Source organism: Aedes aegypti, chromosome 2 (genome assembly GCF_002204515.2).
Source record: "Aedes aegypti strain LVP_AGWG chromosome 2, AaegL5.0 Primary Assembly, whole genome shotgun sequence".
Classification (NCBI taxonomy): domain Eukaryota; kingdom Metazoa; phylum Arthropoda; class Insecta; order Diptera; family Culicidae; genus Aedes; species Aedes aegypti.
In genome coordinates this window covers 159,927,027-159,949,505 of record NC_035108.1, presented here as the reverse complement: position 1 = coordinate 159,949,505, position 22,479 = coordinate 159,927,027, and the positions used below count along the sequence as shown (strand labels likewise).

At 35.5% G+C, this 22,479-nt stretch overlaps 1 protein-coding gene and 1 non-coding gene across 4 annotated transcripts in view; both read right to left on the bottom strand.

Annotated features, from left to right (window-relative positions):
- Positions 1-22,479, bottom strand: part of LOC5565863 (cyclin-dependent kinase 14) — a 496,797-nt gene that overhangs the window by 275,931 nt on the left and 198,387 nt on the right. The gene's annotated exons all lie outside the window — the stretch shown is intronic.
- On the bottom strand, positions 10,579-10,650 carry Trnaa-agc. Its single transcript has one exon. It is a non-coding gene; the product is annotated as a tRNA-Ala (tRNA).

Below are 22,479 nucleotides of genomic sequence, written 5' to 3'. Positions count from 1 at the left end.
TTGTATTTTGTACAACACTGGTGAGAAAACCTCGCTTTTCGAACACAACTGTAGCGTGGTGGTTCTGACGGTGGTCAACCACGCGACGACTGGAAGGTTAAATAGGTTATCAAAAAATTATTCAGGGGTTTAATTATTTCTTGTCAAACTAGAATCTGCTATATCAAAGCAATTTAAATCAAAATGGATTGCAAAAATATCATGATTTTTTGTGGTTCAATTGATGTGGCAAAGGCATGTCCTTTCCCATGCGGCTAGAGAGAATTAAAAGTTTTCTGTTCGGGAAGTTGGCCCGTTTTGAACTCGGGAGAAATTTGCAAACCGTTACGCCAGGCGAAGGCAAGCTGAGCCGATTTTAATTATGAGCAATTTAATTAAGTACAGCAGTGAATGGGAAACTTTTCGTTCGTTCAATCTGCGCTATGACAGTAGTGGCCGGAGTTGGGCGGCTGTCAGTGCAAAAGGACGAACAAATTTTTCAATGCGCTCCAACAAAGTTTGTTCTGATTGACGTTTCTTTCGCATGGTGGTCATGGTCATGTATGAAATTTCTCGTTGGCTGACTGCTGATATTCTGATTTTAATTGCGAAGTTAAGACTCTTGAGAAAAGGGGTTTATTTCCCTCAGATGTACTGGAACCCGAGGAGGAAAGAATAACTCGCAATAACTTATGTATACCATATTTTGGTATCATACCATAATTAGGTATTGTTCAGTTATCAATACCACATTTTGGTATTATAATATTATTTGAAAAACATGTTTAAAACAATTAAACATATTTCATTTTGGTATTCAATAGGTATTGAGGACAGCTGAAGGTATTGAACTATTATTGAAAAAAATCACTTTTATATGAAAATCCATCATGTACTTTTCAGGTATTACAATACCTGATCTAATTGTCAGCTTGGTATTTGTAGAATATGCAGAAGGTATTATTTTAGGTATTTTACCTCTTTTGTAGGGCTCATTCATACCTCATTCAGGTTGTAAGTATTGGAAATTATCTGGTATGGAATATCTCAATTTGGTATTCAGTAGTTATTTTCTTCTGCACGGGAACCCAGGGACCAAGATAGCCGTAGCAGTAAATGAGCAGCTATTTAGCAAGACTGAAGGTCGTGGGTTCGAATCCCATCGGTCGAGTATCTTTTAGGGTTAATTTGTTTTCGATTTTCCAGGGTATATAGTATCTTCGTAACTACCACACGATATACACTTACAAGATTAACCAATCGGCAGAGAAATCTCTCAGTTGATAACTGTGAAAGTGCTAATATGAACACTAAGCTAAGAAACAGACTCTGTCTTGTTTGGAACGTAGCGCCAGAAAGAAGAAGAAGAAGAATAAGAAAAAGATGTCTTGGAATCTGTACAAACTATTAGAAGAAATCTACTTGCTTAACATGTATTTCACGTTTGACATATGGTTTCTATTGAAAACCTAGCCGTGAATTGTAACGGTTTAAGTAATAAAAATTCGCCAAGAAATAACGGAAGCTCGTCTGTTACATCTGAATAAATCATAAGAAAGCTTTTCTATCATATTTCAAGTAAAAAATTTAAAATGATAAAACCATTTAATCTCTCAAAAAAGCACATCCTTCATGTTTAGAACATATTCCAGTAATAGTGGTATTGGCTAACTTCTGTTCGTATAATCTAGTTTACATTGATTTCCCATTAACACTCATTATTATACCGACGCCCCGCCATTACTGGTGTAAATGAGCAAAAAAGTTAAGGGTTTTAATAGTCTTTCTATATTTCCTTACTAATTTCCAAGATATTTTTACACATTTATTTCATTTTGCATGTTAGAAAAAAACAGACAAAAATAAAAATTGCCTAATACACGCTACAAACTGCACTACCACTGTTTTTGGATCACTGGATCAGCCACCCTATAAATAAAAAACATTTTCGAAATATTCCTAGCCTTTCTGCAGGGTGACCAGTGACAGTTAATTTCTAATTTCCTGTTTTCTTCCAGTTTTTCCGGTATTTCAAAAACCCAGTTTGATGATAAGTTTTTATACAGTGACTCAATTTCATTTTCGTACGGGGCACTGTTTTCATATCAAGTTGGTACAAAACTATTAAATGGTGCATGGACTTCGATATACTTTATCAATAATGAAGGTTATAGGTGTCATCATGTTGGCAATGACAAACTGTATTCATTTGCTTAAATCTTTGGAATAATGGAAAAGTATTTAGATTGTGTCTATAATTGACCCAATTCCATATTCGTACACCTAACAAAAAAGATATATACAGCATTCAAAACTAATTTTTAATGGACTAGATGATTACTTAAGCTCTTCGTTGTGTTGTTCAGATGCAGTAGAATACATTTGGAAAATTTATAAGCGGACATATTTGAAACTTAAGTAAATTTAAGAAAAATACCAGTTTTCCCATGTTTTTTGCTAAAATATTCGGTAACTCGAACAATAAATTGAATGTTTTTCAACATCACTTCCTTAAGAATGATAACTGCGAATATTGCACAAGTTTCAAAAAATTATAATCAGTTTTAGAGTAGCTAGGAGTGAATATCGACAACTTATACTTTTGAATCTTAGGTAGTATAACATTTATAACAAATCCAAAACCAAAAATTTTAGTCAATTTCTTTATGTTTAGCTCCTAAATGTATATACATAATCCATAGTTAATGTTCCTATCAAAACATTGCGTAATTATCATTTTCAATTTACATTTTACTACCAAACATGATTACAGAGATTTATAGAATAAATATTATTACCATAACCGCAACACAGGATATATTCTATTATCAATGCTCTCTGCTCATTCAAGTTATTTTGTATTTATCTCATAAAATCAATAAATTGCAAAATAAGGTGCTATTTTGAATTTTGAATTTCAAAGATAATTGAATATTACGATGACATCAATTATGTGGAGGTATGTACAGCGTAGTTTAGGGTACTTTACTGTAAAACGAAGTTCGTAGTTCAAATTATTTTTACATACAAATTCAAAATTAACATTTACCTGTTGTTTAGAATGAAAATTTGGTTTTCATTGATTAAAAATATCATTTTAGAAGAGTTTTGAACTTATGGCACAACAATTTTCTGAACTCAAAAGGTATAAAAACTGTTTATGATTTCTGTAAACTGTATATATTTCAACTAAATTTCTATCAGAGCTTACGAGTATAATCTATAGATTGGATCCAATGACAAAAATAAACGTTATTGTTCGAAATATAGGATTTTATAGCAAAAATCATTGGAAAACTGGCATTTCTCATAATTTTACCTAATAAATTAATAAACTAATAAATTATCCAAATGTATTTCACTAAATCTGAACATCATAATAAAGCACTTCAGTAATCAAATAGAGCTTCTAAATTTAGTTTTGAACGTTGTGCGTTTGAATTTTGGTAGGTGTACGAATATGGAATTGGGTGAATATTAAACAATTTAACGCCGACTTTCTTATTCAAATTTATTTATTTATTTGAATAAGAGAGTCGGCGCGGTGAGACCAAACAAATACTTTTCTATTAATCCAAAGATGAATTTAAATGGGAACATTTTGTGATTGGCAAACAATAGATGACACCTATTACCTTCTATGTGGATAAAGTATTTGTAGCTCAATACTTCATTTAATAGTTTTTTACTAACTTGATGTGGAAACAGTATCCTGTACGAATATGAAATTGGGCCACTGTAGTTGAGATGACGAGATTTTTCATCATTTCACATGATTTTGAAATACAAACATTTTTACCATTCGACAAACAACCCTTTCAGGATCTGGAGGAAATCATACTTTTTGGTAAATTAGAAATTTGTGGTGTTGTCCTCTAAAATTTAAAAAAGGTCAACATTTTTGAAAAATATTTGATTCATTATATGTTGAGTTCATACAAGAATTCAGTACAATTTTTTGAAAAGTTATCTCTCAGTTGAAAAACGATTTTTTGAAATACTAGGGATGTCGTAACCCTACCTTTAGAATTGAAAAAAGAAAGATTCGAGAGGAGGGATTTTAGCTAAGATTTATAGGAAGTTGTAAATAAAATTTATGGGAGCTTAACGAGTATGCTTGCCTAGAGAAATACAATTGATTATCATATATATTAAATCCCAAATTGTCTGACTGTCGGTAACGCTTTGATATGCTTCACGGAAATGTTATTAATCACTATGACATACATTTTAAAAACACTGCACCAGTTTATTCTAATGTTGGAACACTACAACAACGATTCTACCAAATATTCGAGAAACTTCGATAATATTATTTTCTAATTCGTAGAATGATCTGGAGCTTTTGAAATGTTTCGCATTAGAAGGAACACAACAATAGCATTTATGGCTACTAGAACGTTACATCAGCATTGAGGCAACATGTCTAAGGGAGCAAGGATAGAGCATAAATTTAGGCGTTTTGCAAATATTAGTACCAAGCATTTGTCGATGTTGGGTAATGACAACAACATCATGATCATTATCCTCTACTTCTTGACATTACATCTCTTTTGCAGTTCTGTTTCTGTGTTCATAGAGTACAGTTGTTAATAAAAAATTCTTTGCTGCAGCACGAAATGTTACATTATCTTTGTGAAAGCTATAATAACGTTTCACATAGATGCTACGATAAAATTTTGTGTCACTATAAAGAGAGAATAATCGAATTGTCTTTTCAGATGAATAAAACACCATTGGAAAAATGTTTCTTCCTAAAAAGTTTTTTAACTTGTTTTCATTTAGAAAGTTCTTTCCGAAGTGTATCGCTGGTAGAACATAAGAAATACGGTAAATATTTTTTTGCTGTCTCTAACTTCTAACTAACATTCATTACATACATTCTGAAAAATTAATACAGATTAAGAAGACGGATTCCATTTTTGACAGTTTTGATTCACTCCAAGAGGAAAATAACCATCATCATTTTACAAATTTTCAAAACCAGTTTTTTGCTCAAAATTGAAGCAATGTTCAAGATAATCTATCATTGCACTGCATTTGCTATCTGTAATGCGATGATAGATTTTCATGAGGATTTCATTGAATTTGAACGAAAAAACTGGGTTTTCATTCTTGATGATTGCTGATGATTGAATGATGGATTCTTGAGCCTTAAAAGTTTTTTTAAAGCTTCCGGGCATATTTTGCCATATTCATATTTGTATTACTCTGTATATAAATGGATATTACTGGAAAGCTTAAGACAACTTGGTAAAACAAAATACTTGATACCAAAGTGAGCGAAGGAGGTGCCCAAGTAATTATTTACCCTATTATGATGTAAATATCTTAAAAAATCGGCTTCGTCATGCTATCTGGCGCTGAGCACAACAAATAAATGCGTAACTTTTGAAAATATGAATATTGTTTATGTTTTTTTCTCTAGGAAGCTTTTATTCAAGCATCACCATATGTTGTAGTTTCGTACCCTTTCGACTGGATTTCATAGTTCTACAGCACTTTTTTAAAATGAAAAATCTATTGCGCGATTATTATTAACGTTTCACTTTCTAACAATTGAGTCAGGAAAATAATCTGTTTGATTTAGTTGAATGAATATTGAATGTTAAAATTTTAGAAATATTTGAAGGGTTATAACGCTCTCCTAGCAGAACATAATACAAGTCGGACTCGATTATCCGGAGTATCGATTTTTTCACTTTGGATAATCGAATTACTTAAAGGAAAACACGAATAAGGAACAACGTAAGAAACAGTCGATTTTTGAAGGTTATCAAAATTAATGATTGTTATAAATTGGCTGGAAAATATCAACTGTTTATATTATTATTTTTAGGATGAGCTTGTTTATTTTTAAGTTTAAGCTTGTTCTTTAAAAATATCTTGAATAAGAAGCCTCCTATGAAAATCAAGTTATTTTTTAAGCAACAATTTATCAGATATCAGAAAAAAAAGATTAGGGTTCTTCTTCTTGGCATTAACGTCCTCACTGGGACAGAGCCTGCTTCTCAGCTTAGTGTTCTTATGAGCACATCCACAGTTATTAACTGAGAGCTTTCTTCGCCAAAGTGGTCATTTTCGCATTCGTATCTCGTGTGGCAGGTACGATGATACTTTATGCCCAGGGAAGTCAAGGAAATGTCCATTACGAAAAGATCCTGGACCGACCGGGAATCGAACCCAGACACCTTAAAAAAAGATTAGGGTAACCAATATAATTTGGACCCCTAAATATTTTGGACCCCCCGGGCCATTTTCCTGCAAATTTCCCAGTTTAAATCGAAAGACCAATTTAGTTCGCATACCATTTGGAAAGATAGGACTATTCCGCAATTACATCAACCGTTTGTACATAAAAATATGTGTTTATTTTATCTGAAATTAATTTAATTTAATCGGTTCATCCATGCAACCGTTACAACACGTTACTCACAGAAATTGAAGCCGTCAGAAATTTTTCAAATGTAAACAAAAACTTTTTTTCAAATTTCTGAACCAAAAGCGTAGATTTTCTTTGGTTTTCCATTGTGAATCGATTTATTAGACAATGGGCAAGCATATTATACAACCAGTGTCGTGGACTTTGCGCCAAATTATGAAAAAATGCCGGGTGTCCAAAATAATACTTTGAGGGTCCAAATTGTATTGGTGTGTCCAAAATAATGAAAAATAGTGCTTCACAATTCAATTATTTTTGACGTTTTTTTGGATCCTACATGACCGTATGGACATTTTTATCTCGAAGACGAAGTTTTTCTACATTTTGGCATGTTCTTTGACTTGGTTACGTTGTGCAATTGATAATTTGGTACAAAAAACTATAATCACTTCCTTAGGGGGTCCAATATACGACCGTAACCCTATTTAAAAAAAGAACTGAAGTTAATAGAATTCAGGTTTAAAGTGCAATCTGACGGAAGTACGAATATAATATTTCTATGAAAAATAATCAACGCCTTAATATAGTTGCTTATTTAGTTTCCACGCCATATTAGAGAACCATAGAGAAAAAAATAAGTTATTTTCAGAAGAACTCTCAAAGCTCAATGAAAATTACCAAAATTGGCAACATTGCTGTAATGAAATCGAATTTATTTTCCATGCATTATTTTCATAACATCTTATTCTGGGATTACCGATTAAAACATTTGGGAAAAAAACCTTTTGAAATTTCTGTAGATTGGTAAATATGCGTCCATGTTTTTAAAAGAATGAGATTTTTTCAATAAAACGGCTAAAAAAGTAAAATTTGTACTTTAGAATGCAGCCAAACCTCATGATTTAGCTCTCTATTATACAAATATAGTTTCTTTAGTAATCTAAACCAACCAACACGATTTTGGCTACATTTTTTTTTGGTGGGAGTATAAGAATGGTATTTCAGCATACTTGGCCATAAATGGATAAATGACTAGAGTGATCTAGTGTCAGAGATTGGTGGAATATTTTTAGTTCTTTTAAAGCTCTACCTTCAGTACAACAACATACAATTTGTTCATAAAAATGCGGATGTTGTTGTTGTGCGATAAACAATGATTAACTATGAAGAACAGCTTTTCCTATGATTTTTTTGTAAACACTATCTAGTTCTTCACCCATGAGCATTTTGTTAGCTTTTTTTTTAAGATGACATCGTAGAATAGTAGTTAAACGATGCACAGAAAATCGGAGAGGATTTCATTAATAACTAACAAGAGAAAGCATAAACAAAGTGTCCACTTTATAAAAATGAACAGTCATTAAGCTGTTTAAGTAAATGTTATACTTTTGCTTCATCTCACTTTGCTCTACATGCGTCTTTCGTGCAGATATTATGATTGGAGCATTCCACAAAATAACAATAGTTGGATGCCATTAGAACAATGAAAATCATAATAATTTCAACGCATACATGCTAAAATATCGAATAAAATTGTGCCCATAAAACTTTGTAAAGTGTTCAGAACGTAGTTCAGAATTGTGTGATTCGTGGTTGCGAAACGATCAAACACAATTTATTTTTTATCGAGGTGAGATCAGCATCCTTGTCCGGTCCACCAATAAAGTTTACCAAGCAACAATGATGATAATAATATTCCCAGGCATACAGTTAGCCCCAATTCCCACTCCGGGATCGAGTGCAATTTTCCGTAAAATTTCAAATGGACGGTGGAATATTTGATATGTCGCGGAACTGTCCCTCGTGTAATTCCTTACCCACCTCTAGCTCTGTTGACGACTCCGGGCGTAGCGTTTCTAACTAATTAAATTTCAACTGGAACCGAAAATGTCCGTGGGCAATGGGTCTCCAGCTTTAGTGGCATTTATGCTACTGAATGGGAAACCTCGCCCGATAAAAAAGCAAGCTGAACATTAATGACATTTGCCACCCAGGGAAAAGTTACCGTGTAGCTACGGCGCCTTCCACACCTGGTGACGGCAACGCGATGATACCGAAAGGTGGCGGAGGTGGTGGAAACCGAATGGAATTTTAAAAATCTCATCCCAAATCCCTCGATGGCACTTTTAATGACAACTTAGCTTGTCCCTACGAGACCCTCGACCAATGAAAATGTGAAACACTTGCAAAGCTTTCCCGACACGGTCTCAATGCAAACTCTCGACGGTTTTATAAAGACCCATCAGTTGGCGTGAATGGATGGTGGGGTCCCTTTTTATTTCCATCAACTGCCACAAATGCGAAAAATTTGCATGCAGGCACGTTCGTGAAAACTGGCTGCCAGAGGTTGCTCACCCACTATGTTATCGTAATCAGCTTCCCCTACGGTTCGCTTCCAGTACCGCTTCCGGATGGAGTGAACTGAGTGAAGATTTTTTGTGTCGGTTTAGTGAGGGAAGTATGGGAATGAAAGGATTTTCTTACCTTTGGACCGCTTTTCAGAATGTTTATTATTGGGCGTAGATCGTGGGGTTAAACCGCTTGCATATTTGGCTTCAGCTAGAATTGGTTCATCTCACGGTGTCAAAATCTCGATTATTAAACTATTTTTTACACTTCCAGACTATTTTCGATTATCTACTATTTCTTACACATCTCAGCCTTACTGACCATAATATTCTAAAGTTATAGTGAACGCTATACAACAAATTCAACTCCATCATTATTCCAGCGGTCATAGCCAAGCGTAGGTAGTCAATGTAGCCATTGCGACATAAATTATGAATGGTTGCAAACGAACGCCCCACAGTGGTCCAGATTCAAAAAATCATGACAAAAATAGCTGATTTTCAGTTTGATGAACATGATTTAGATTTTAAATCTCTATTTTGGACAAAGACACTTTTTTTATTCTCATTAAACAAAGTTGTAACAAATTAGCTGTTTTTCAAACAATTTCAATGGTTCGAACTTTTCCAAATTTCATTTTCTTAAAAGCAGATTTTTTGTCACTAATACCCCTCTGCTTCTGACCCTTTTCTTCTTCTCATGTTTCTTCTTAAATTCTCGTCTGTAAATCTGGCAAAACCCAGCTTATTGAAAAGTGGACCTCTGTGCGCTGTCGACATCATAACATCAAACATAATATAATATTCAAATATACTCCCCCGCCTATAGCTTGTAGGCTGCCCAAACTATAGTAACACTGCACACCGGCCAATGTATGTAGGCGACACGATCGATATGGAGGCGAATTTGACAATTTGACAGATGACTGTGGGTGATTGACACTAAACTGTTGACATTGAGAAAAGATTGGTTTTGGGCTTAGGTTTTTTGTTGACGCGATAGGTTCGATAGGCGAATGGACATTGATACCTATCAAATATTGACATATCCTTTATCAAGGATCAATATTGGTAATCCCATCCTGATAATAATTGTAGATTTAAAACATGTTATTCGATTGGCATACACTCCAGATTGAAAAAATGGGGCGACTCTCTAAAACAGTAGTGTGGGTAAAATTACCTGAGTAATATAGTCTAAGGATTGTTCTGACCACCACTTTTCTAACTGTTTTATACAAATGTAAACTCGGCCAAGTTTGCATTCATTCGTTAACATAAGGTACGAATTGTTATAAGTAATTGTTTTAGATCCCCCTTCGATTGGCTTTTCGGTCGGTAACATATTTAAAACCGGAATTACTTCATATCATCAACGTTTCGACCCTTGGTTTGGCCCTTCTTCAGGAAGATTAAAAGGTTATCGCTATTTTGTCGTCGTACCAACTGCTCTTGATGCGTCACTTGACATAGTGAACATACATGCCGTGTACGACCTCAACCTAGGGAAAGTACTGTATGAATTCTTGGAAGAGTAGTAGAAAACTTCTGGAATCTTTATAAAATTGAACCAACTCTCAAGGTATTCTCAAATTGTTCCTAGGGGTGTTCAAATTTCCCCTAGAGTAATTAAACCAATACAATTTTTTTCGCTCGCCAAAGCGACATGATAATTGTACCAAATTTTAAGATAAATGTTATGTTTTAAGGTATTTCAAACCTGAATGACCCTAGATAACCATGCAAATAATATATTGACACATATATTGAGGTGTTCGGTAATCCAATCCGCATGGTTATTAAATTAATTATCTCATTACGCGCGGTAAAAATGAATAAATAATGGGTAAAATTATGAAAAAAATCTACGAGCTCGACTGGGATTTGAACCCAGGACTCTTGTATGCTAGACAAGCGCTTTACCAACTAAGCTACCCAGCCACTTGGTGACCCAGCCGAGCATGTTGATTTTTTTCATAATTTCACCCATAATTTATCCATCTTTCCGAACCGTAATGAGTTAATTATTTTATGCAAATGATGCATGTGGAGCAAGAAATATTTTGAGTATCCCTAACGAGGCAGATTTATGTCGATGGATTTTTCGACACAAATTTTCTTGCAGAATTGCAGAGAACATGCTTGAACTGAAACATCAATTTTTGATTACACTCAAAATTTAAGTTACTGAAAAAACATAAGAAATTACTTTTTACTTAATTATTTGTCTATGAACCAAAATTGAAAGCACTGACATCATGTGACATGTAGTTCTTTCGACATTAGTTCGGTTACAGTAGTCTACAAAACATTTTTTAAGGAAAAATCAAGTTCGAGATTGAACCCAACATACTTTTTTTTTGAAATTCAAACTTGAAGAAATTCTAGTTTTTCTAACTTGTTTTTCTCGAAATTAAATTTAAATGCGGTGACATGTAGTTTTTTCGATATAAACTGGATTGTACACGTTCAGTTAACAGGTTTGAGCAGAAATATAAATTGTGGATTACACTCTAATTTTGTTTTACTAAAAATCAACGAAAAGCCCTAAATTTTCATCTCGTTTGCCTCTAAATCAATTTTCAAATCAATGACATGTAATTTTTGCGATATAAATTCGCTATTAGAAGCTCAGTGAATATGTGTGGGCATTAGAGATGGACAAAACGAATCTATCACAAAAGGTCGAAGAACAAAAAAGAAGGGACAAAAGGTCGAAAACCTATTTTCAAAGAAGGAAAAATTCCACACCAAGCAAATCATATTCGACCTCTTGTCTTTCGACGTTTTGTCCATAAGCCGGGCAAAACGGTTCATTTTAGTGAACGAATCCGATCCGAATCACTCATTTTAATGAATAAGGTCTTTTGAACGGTTCAATGGCTCAGCGACTCGCAAAGGAAAAGTGAAATGAACCGAGCGGACGGAAAAAAAAGAGCGGATCACTCCCTGATGCGCGACAAGCGTCGTAAATTTCGTATCTTTCGCTCTCTCGTTTTTTGTGCCCCAGAAACTCACGACATGCTGTTCAAGTGGACACTTTTTCTCTCTACCTTTCCTCTATCTGCATGCGAGTAGGCGGGAAAATGAGTTGTTTGGTTGTGAATGCGGATTGTGAATGCGGAGCCGCAAACTGTATTTGTATGTGTGCCTTGGCGCGCAAAGCAAGGCACGTATCAAGCGTTATAAATTATAATAAAGCCGAGAAACGAGCGAAGGAGAATAGGGGAGATGAATCGGTTCGTTCTTTTCCCGGGTCATTTTTTGTCTGATTCGTGCTGATCAAATGAATCGACTCTCCGCAAAAAAAAGCCACGGATCACTCGTTCTTTTGAGTGATCCGGATCTTTTGAACGGCTCCGAATCCTTTTGCCCATCTCTAGTGGGCATTAATAGTAAATTTTGGATACACTCAAAATCTTTTTGCTCAAAATCTACGGAACTACTTATTTTTTATAACTATTTGCCTTCAAATCGAGTTTCAGAGCGATGACATGTAATTTCTCTTCATGATTTAATTGTGCAAAAACAGTGCGTACATTTGTGTAGAAAGATAAACGTTGGATTACACTCGAAACTTCTTTTGCTTAAAAAACACAAAAATTAGATTAACTCATTACGCGTGGTAAAGATGGACAAATTATGGGTGAAATTATGAAAAAAAAAATGCACGTGCTCGGCTGGGATTTGAACCCAGGACTCTTGTATGCTAGACGAGCGCTTTACCAACTAAGCTACGGAGCCACTTGGTGACCCAATAACTGAGTTGATTAAAAGTTTAAAATTCAAATCCCAACAGACCACGCAGACCCCTTTCATAACCCATATCTATCCATCTCATTATTATTGAAAAATTGAAAAAAAAACTAGGAATGCTTGACGTTTTTCTTAGTAAAATAAATGTTAAGTGTAATTTCGAATTTCTATTATTATTAAAAAAAAGTTCTCCGGACTGTTGCAATCAAATCAATGTCAAGAAAACTACATGTGCTTTACATTTTGGTTCATAAGCCAACATGTATTTCTTAGTGCTTTTCAGTAATATAAATTATGAGTGTAATCAAGAATTTATATTCCTGATCTAACACACTGCATTTTTACAAGCAAAATCATATCAAAAATGTCAAAAATGTATCATTGAACAACATTGCAGAGAGAAGTTTTGATCTAGGACGTTCATAAGAAGAGATAAAAATGATCTAATGACCAAAAGGATCAAAATATAGTGCAACTTATTTCCAAACACTTTGTCGAAGATACCTTTTTTTATGTATTTATTCATGTTCGAAGCACTAGAGATTTAGCTATCGACATCAGCGACCTACCCAAATTTGCCTCGTTAGGGGATGCTCGAAATATGTGTTTTCAAATATATGTGATATTCTTTTTATTATTCACGATTGTTCGAATTCGATAAACTTTAAATAGTAACTTTTCCGGTAAGATTTGACACGATTATCATGCACTTCCAGTCAACGAAAAAGAAATGTATTGGTTCAATTGTTCTAGGAGAAATTTGAACACCCCTAGGAATAGTTTCTTCCAATCGTACAAAACTTTAGGATATGGACATAAGAAACGTGAAGGAATTTTGAAAATCGGCTGAGCCATCATTGATACATAGGGTAGGTGTACCAGTTATGGACATAATAGTTCCCCATTTCGCCATACATGATAATTTTATTATTTTAAATTTTTAATCATACTGTGTGTTTTAGTAGTTTGATATCAAATGAATCTTGATGTTAAAACATTCAAAAATATTCAAAATGCGAAACTGTTCGAGAAAACACATATGGCCAAATAGGGAAACACTATAGCCATAACTAGTACACTTTAACTAGCCGATATAGATGTTTTTGTTCTCGGGGCTCCGCGTTGCATTTTTGATCACGGGGCTCCTTATGTTAAAATGTCCTAATGTTAAAATGTCCGAGAAATCTTAAGATTACGAAACTGATGTTCACAAATTTCAAAATGATCAAAATGATCACCAAAAACTACTTTTTCATTATTTTTTTATTTAGAAGTTCTTTATTAAATTTCGCTCAAATTCACCGCAGCTAGTGCGAATTACCATGTACGAGATCATTCAACTCAACTTCACAACATGAACATAAGCCAGCTTTCCATTAACCCTATTAGAGTATCTGAAAGTCTCTTTAACACTTAGAACAAGCTTTGCAACTAGGGAAAGTGTACCAGTTATGGCCATAATGGTTCCCTATTTGGTCATATGTACAATTTCGATAACATTCACATTTTTAATCTTTTCGAATGTTAAACTTCAAGTTATACCGTATATCTAACTGCTGAAATGCACAAAAACTTTTGAAATGTGGATTTATTCAAAACAACACGTATGGCGAAATAGGGAACCACTATGGCCATAACCGCACATCTACCCTAATCCTCTGTTCACATCCCAGCTATTAAATTTGATCTCAAATTTCAATCTGATATTGAAAGATGTTCGTAAGTTTGTTAAATATCACCGCAATAGCTGAATTGTTGCTAAAAGTATTGCCGTTTCACAAAAGTTACAATCCAAATTTTAAATTATCATTGCTAGATATAACATCCAACATCATTATCCAGGACATTCATCACGCACAATAAGATTTCAAAAGAGAAAAATATGTGTGCTCATACCCTCCCATCTCATATCCCAGCCCTTACCCTTCGGTTGCACTTCAGCACAATACAAAATAAGAATCCCAAGATCAACTAAATCCAGACTAAAGTACAACTGACAAGTAAGTAGCTACACTTCCCACCGGGCGCCTATTCGAAACACTACAAAATTCTCGTCATGCCCAGGGCATCATCCCACATTGCTGGATCAATTTTTCCCATTCATCTTCGTCATCATTCACAAAACACAAGACTGACAGAAACGCGCAAAAATATAACCCAAGAGAGATATATACGACGGCTTTACGGGAAAATATGGGCCACCGTGATTGTTGTTTGGGAAAAAGTTGCACACACCACACACATTTCTCTTATCCGTGAGCCATTCATAGGGTAAAATGGGGCAAAACTTCGGGGGCAAAAGTTGCTTTTGAAGATTTCAGGCTCTATTCAAAACAAATTTTATTAATTTTAAGGTGGCTAGAATGCTGTTTAGTTCCTTACATTTCTCCATAGTGATTTCCATAATAACCTAGATCGTTTTTGGGCCACCTTTAAATACCCATCGAAAAAGCTGAGAATTTCACAGAGCTCTATTTCTATCATATGGATAATAATGAAGATATGGGAGGTTGCGTTTTCAAACTGTTTTGATTTTGGTATTCGTTTTTCACTAAAGTTGAACTTTTGCTCCATCTTACTCTACAGCCTGAATTGGATCTAGATTGCAAAATGCTCCTTGAGGACGGGCATAAAAACCGAATCTCTCTACATTTTTCTCATATCTAGAGCTTTTTCCTTATCAGAAAAAAATCCTCCCAAAAAGGATAGCTGCAGGTGGTCGGGGGGCGCCACTCCCATGGGAAATGAGTTAATGGAGACTGGGAGCTTTTCAAACGCTGGTTGCTGCTCCTTTTTTTGTGACCTGGCAAACTTCGCAAACGATTCTCGTTCTGATTCGAGGGTGTACATTTGGGAGCGGGATGGTAGTGATTTCATCAACCAAATTAGAAAAGTTCAGCGTCGCCAACGTCGACGTTGCGTTTTCAAGATCGGAGTCAAAGTTATGCGCTTTTTTGGGTGACAATCTTAAAAGAAAACGCAATAAAATAATGTCTTCGTCAGCGGCACCGGGAGCTTCAGTGGCAATCCCGACAAAGTTTTATTTGATGGAATGCAGAATTTTGGGGAGATAACGGTTATTTTTGTAGAGAGTTAATCTGGGAAAAACACTGTTAAAATCATTGACAAAGTTTATTACGATGGGTGAAATATTCAGCTTATCAGAGTCACGAAACGGTAGTTTCTGTAAGTATTTATGTAAAGTAGAAATTCTTCTTCTTCTCGGTTTTATTTCCCATTGGGACAGTATCTGCTTCTCAGCTTAGGGTTCCACAGTTATTAACTGGGAATTTTCATTGTCATTTTGCGATTTTTGCATTCTATGCCTAAGGAAGTCAAGAAAATGCTCTTTATAAAAAAAACTGAATATCTTCGGCATGGCATCATAGTGTTTTTGAGCTTGAGCTTGATTGGCCGCCCGTGATTGCTACTCCAATACCTATCTCCAAATCAGCTGCACTCACACAATGAACCAACCAGATGACTGCTTGGGACTAACAGATACCCTCAGTGTATAAGTGCTAATGAACTTCTATTTTTAGGCAACAATGGCGCCTGCCACGTTACGTCAATGCTGACCAATGCGAGAAAAGAGTAAGAATTGATGATGCATTTAAAACTGGCCCACAAACTAGAAGAGTTATTCGAGAAGTTCTGAAAATTTCAACAAAATCCATCGAGAAACATTGTGTGTTTTTCAGCATGTGAAATGTATGTTGACTGGATAAAGGTTAATTAACTCATTAGGCGTGGTAAAAATGGATAAATTATGAAAAAATCCACGTGAACAGGTGGGATTCGAACCAACGATTGTTATATGCTAGACAAGTGCTTCACCAACTAAGCTACCGAGTCACTTGATAACCTAATAACTCAGAAGGTTTCAAGTTTCCAATTCAAATTCCAACAGCTAACGCAGATCTCCTTCATAACTCATTCCATCAATCTCCTGTATACATATCAGGCCGTCCCTTATTTTTCGAAAATGCGAAATGTTATAAGTTTGTCATTGTAAAGTGGTCGTTTTGGTAAGACAAAAATCTGGTAAAAATTTGAATTCCGTACCAAATCGAGCTCGTTGCTCTAATGTTCGCAACATGAGTACGAAAAGCCACTAGTAACAAAGTGATAATCAGTATAGGGTAACTCGGTGTTATACGCCCCACCCGTGCAATACGCCCCTCCTCGATATTTAACGAACCAGATTCAATATGAAATTGAAAATGACTGAGAATCCTCACAATTCATGAGACTGTCTCACTATGAAAATTTGACAGTTATAACGCGCAGCAAAACAGAGATAATGTAAAAAGTATCAAAAGCCGATTTTCGATGTAATTTTTCACGCAGTGTTTTTAAGCATTTTTTGAGTCATATACCACAACATCAAAGCAACCAATTGTAAAACGTTGGCTCTTGAACTAATGAACGAATATCATTAGTTAGAATGACCAAAAAGAGTGGAAATTCACTGAAATATTCGTTTTCCAACAACTTCTCATCCCTGGGCAATATGCCCCATCACGGGCCGGATGATATGCCCCACTCTTGATGCCATCTATTTCCGAGCAAGCTCTTTAGCAGTTTTTCAGCGTGCATAAGCAGCTGACAGTCCTGGGGCATATAACCCCTGTGTTGTGGGGCATACTGTCCATTTGTCATGGGGCGTACTATCCGTTTGTTGTGGGGCATATTATACTGATACTGGGGCATATTGCCCAGGCTCTTTTTGAAGTGCGTGATCCAGATGATTGTAAAAAAGATGTTATTTTCAGATAATTAAACAGATGTTGCGGAAAAGCTTACATTTGCTTAACAACTAGTAAGATAATGGTCCTATTAAAGTGCTTTTTTCATTAGAGATAGTGCTTTTGACCGAGATATATACATTTTTGTTTAAGGGGGGGCATATTATACCGAGTTACCCTATAATTTTAGGTAAAATAATATTTTATACTATGGTTATCTTCATAACACTGCACGCTGACATCAAATTCAGAACTACAAAGGGGTCGTCCATATAGTACGTAACGCAACAGGGGTAAGGAGGGGGTGTTTCGTAATGTTACGGTCCACACAAACATTTTAATTTTTTCATACAAAAGCTGTTACATGGGGCAGGTAGGAGGTCTAAAATTGGCAAATATTGCGTAACGTAATATTTGAATCATCCCAAAGAAAACAAACTTCTATGATGATTATCAACGCGCGCAGGACAAATTGTTACTAGTGGCTTTTCGTACTCATGCTGCGTGCACTAGAGCAGCGAGCTCAATTTTGCGCACGGGGTCATCTACGCCTAATACCTTCAGGGCCGTTGGGGGACCACTTAGCGTTTACGTATGGACTTCAAATTTTTACCTTATTTTTTTCTTATCAAAACGAGCACTTTACAATGACGAACTTATAACATTTCGCATTTTCGAAAAATAAGGGACGGCCTAATACATATGCGCGCAGAGCGAGTGCAATTCATAAAGTGTTGAAACTGTTTACCTATCAATGATCAACACTGAATAAACCGCATTCGCTCTGCGCGCATGTGTATAGATGAAATGGATATGGATATGGATATGAGTTGTGAAGGAGAGCTGCGCGAGCTGTTGGGATTTGGAGTAAAAATTTGTAACCTTCTGAGTTATTAGGTTATCAGGGGCCCAGATAGCCGTAGCGGTAAACGCGCAGCTATTCAGCATGACCATGCTGAGGGTCGTGGGTTCGAATCCCGCTGGTCAAGAATCTTTTCGTAAAGGAAATTTTCTCGATTCCCAGGGCATAGAAGTATCTTCGTACCTGCCACACGATATACACATGCAAAAATGGTCAATCGGAAAAGAAAGCTCTCATTTAATAACTGTGGAAGTGCTCATAAGAACACTAATCTGAGAAGCAGGCTCTGTCCCAGTTGGGACGTAAAGCCAGAAAGAAGAAGAAGGTGGCTCGGTATCTTAGTTGGTAAAGCACTCGTCTAACATACAAGAGTCGTCGGTTCAAATCCTACCTGAGCACGTGGATTTTTTTTTTCATAATTTCACTTATAATTTATTCATCTTTACTACGCGTGATAAGTTAAAAAAAATTCCATGCGGAATGTTTTACCGTCAATTTCCGTATTAATTTCAATTTTGATTACGTTTATCACAGAACTCTTGTATGCTTCGTGAGCATTTGGCTCATCACATACACAGAAAAAAATATTTAATTTTCAATGTGATGTAAACTGAAGCCTACTGTAAAAATAAATCAAATTCGTGTATTATTGCAGTATCATGTAAATTTAAATTAATATACATTCAATTTTCAACTAAAAATGGTTGATTATTACATGATCGTGTAAATTTAAAAAGAATTCAATTGAAAAATAATGGATTGGTCGTTGAAATTTACGTTTATTTTGATGCTCCAAATATGTGCATGAAAATAAACTTAAATTTACAACATATTTTTAGCTGTGTAATATTATTTCAGAGCTTTCACAATTAAAAAAGTTGGGAAAGACTAGCTTGGAGAATTGTTTCAAGTATTTCATTATTTTTATGCATAATAGTCCTGCAAGAACTCTTCCAAATAGTAAAGAGCTCATATCTAGACCCAGACATTTGATTGGTCCGTTCAAAAAAGCTCAAGAGCATCTAGCGATATGAAAAAATAATGATACTACCTGAATCTGGTCATTTGCATGATTAGCGGCATAACATCGGTGGACACTTACCTGAGAATGGAAGAAAAAAGAATAAAACATTAATATCGTATCCAAGTACACATGCTACTTTCATAACACCAGAATAAATAATGAGCGATTTTTTTTCCGAGCAAAACTCCATTTTCCAGCAAATTGAAAACCATTCTCAGCTACCCATTCTAGGAAAAAAAAAAATGAATAACGACATCGATAAAATGAAAATTGCCTCCCCATAGCCATGCAACGCTTTCATCGCCGATGATGCTTTCCAGATCCTCTGCATCTTCCAACCCGACCAGTGAATCGCAACAAAATTATATCACAAAGTTTGTTACGAATAAAAAATATTGTTTCATTTATGTTAGAAGATCTCTTATTATATAATAATCAACACAAAATAAGCCATAATAACTAAGCCTGTTTAAAATTAGTTTAATAAAGAACAAAATTCAGAGGAATTGCTCAACAAAATCAATTTTTCTAATATTAAGAAAATAACAAATTTTGAGTTGACGGGGTTGGTGGCCATGGGTTCCGTCCCTTTCCTCGTACTTTGTAGTTGTATCTTTCACTTCTATCTTCTATCTTCCACTCCTAATCTATCACAGTTCATAGCATTTGCTAGAACCAGAGACGGACAAAACAACCGTTTCTCTACGCTTCCATTCTTCCATTATTATAGCACGCCTCTCCTTACGCCTGATACATAGGCAGTCTGCTAACGAAACAACTAGCCTCTCTTCCATAAAATAATACCCTACACCTACATCTTCTCGCATGAACTGGCGTAGATACAGGGGTATATCTGGTCTACTGTGGGAGCCAGTTTAATGCATCATCAATTCCTCCCCATTCCCCTCATTGGTCTTCATTATGACGTGGCAGGTGCCATTGTTGCCTCAAAATAGAAGATCACCAGCACACATTTATACTTAGGGCGTCTGTTAGTCCCAAGCAGTCATCTGGTTGGTTCCTTGTGTAAGTGCAGCTGATCTCGCGATACTGGAGTAGCAAGCACGGGCGGCCAATCAAGCTCAAGCTCAAGCTCAAAATAACAAATTTCGATTAAATTCAATTATTGAAAATGACACAATGAGTCAAAAAAAATTCATTTAAATATTTATTATATATTTTGACTATTTCAACTACTAACCAGCCAAAATTATAACATATTTTGTAAGAAACAAGTACTAACTGAGTATCAAACTTTGTTACAATCCTATTGTCATCCACTGGTCGGGATCCTCGATTGTCCGTGTCGTGTCCATCGGTTCTAGCGGGGTTCGATGGGCGCCCACTATCGCAATATCCGTCCGGAAAACCCAAGGCCCACAACACAATCTGCTGCTTTATCGATGTCACTTTATTTATATTGTCAGAAATTGGCACTTAAGCACATTATAAGGTTCCTGATGGTTGACTTCCCACCACGCTCTATGCAGGCAGGCAGACAGACAGCCAGGAAAGAAAGTGACCCTCCGGGAGATGTCATTATGGCATTCCCTTGGTTCTCCTCCTTTTATGTATCGAAGGCGGCGGCAGCATCATCGATGCAATGGGAAGATGACGAACTACCAAGTTGATGGTCGGTACCGTAATTCGGGGTAATATTGATCAGGTTTTTTCGATTATATTGTTGATATATTGTTGAAAATTCCGTTGCAAAATACAGATTATATACTAACTGTATTCATATTTATATTGAAATAAATAAGTAATTCATTGGCATCGCATAAAGGAAGGATGTAACTTTCATCTGAAGTTAAAAAATGACAGCCATATTAAATTTGGCCGCCATCTTAAATTTTATCAGAAATATCTATTTCCACCATTAGTGCATTGATTTTTTTAAATTCTGAGGATACTATTAGAAAGTTGAGGTAAACTGTGTATGACAAGCTATAAAACTATGATATGAACGATCTTCTAAAAAAAATCTACAATTTTGACGTATATAGCAAGTGTGATCAATGCGAGCATCATTGTTGAACAACGAAGTAACAAGTTTTTTTTTTTGTAGCTGGTACTTTCCTCGAGTCGAATGAAGAAGATTGTTATAATTTAAAGGGAAACATTCTGACGGCTATCTTGGGTTTTGAAGCCATTATTCAATATTGCCTCGCTCATCAAAGATACCACTTTTTACGGTGAATCCTGTACATAAAAAGAGAAGCCGATGCCCGGCTTGTAATCTAATGTTGCAAGTGTAGTCTGTACATTAAAATCGCATTATTGCAAGCAGCAGAATGTGATGCAATGCAAATTCCGCTGCAATCTACATAAGGTATGTAGCGATTGCAGCACTAGGATCAACAAAAGGACGACAAACTGGAGGAAACACAACGGAGCATAGTGCTACTGTTCGTTCAGACCGACCGACGGACGACGAAGGCGACGTTGATAAAGTGTTCCCTTCAGGGTAATGCAAATCATAAAAGATGCCACTGTTTGTGACAGCTCAGTAGTGCAGCAGCGCTGAGTGATGCAAGTGGAACTATGACAGAAAGTCAACAAGGGGAAAACAAATAGTTTGAAAAAGTGCAATAAGCTAAAATTTTGTCAAAATCTCATCAGTTGAATAGTTTGGTAATCTGAATTCTGTCAATTCCAACCAAACTAACTATAGCAATGTACAGGAAATAAAGAACCTACACCTTCAATTAACGTTTTACGTAAAAGTGATATTGTACAAAGTTTTGCCAATTATAAATACCTACATTGTTTTTGTTCGGGAAGAAATTCAGGATGGCTCAATGTAAAAAACATAATCATTGTTAATACAATTTTATAGTTTGTTCTTGAAAATAACAAATCAAAAATGTTGAAGCCGATTCAAAAATATTTGAACTTTTAAATTTACCATTCAAGATTTTTTTTTTTTTGCTAACTTATGTTGGGTTGCCCATCGAATAAAGTTTTTGTACTATTTTTAATATTTTAAGTTTCTTAGCAAAGCTTTCTTTCCATCACCTCTAGAACTGAATCCCTTATTGAAGCCTGTTTGAAACCTGATTCCTGTTTTCGTCTATCGAAATGATCGTCTAAATGGATCATGTGGTGGAATTGCCAGCACAATTCTTCTTCTTCTTCTTCCACTGGGACAGAGCCGTCTTCTCAGCTTAGTGTTCTTATGAGCACTTCCACAGTTATTAACTGAGAGCATTCATTTCCTAAATAGCCATTTTCGCATTCGTATATCGTATGGAAGGTTCGATTATACTCTATGCCAGGGAAGTCAAGGAAGTCTCCATTACGAAAAGATCCTGGACCTACCGGGAATCGAACCCAGACACCTTCAGCATGGCTTTGTTTTGTAGCGATGTACTGGACAG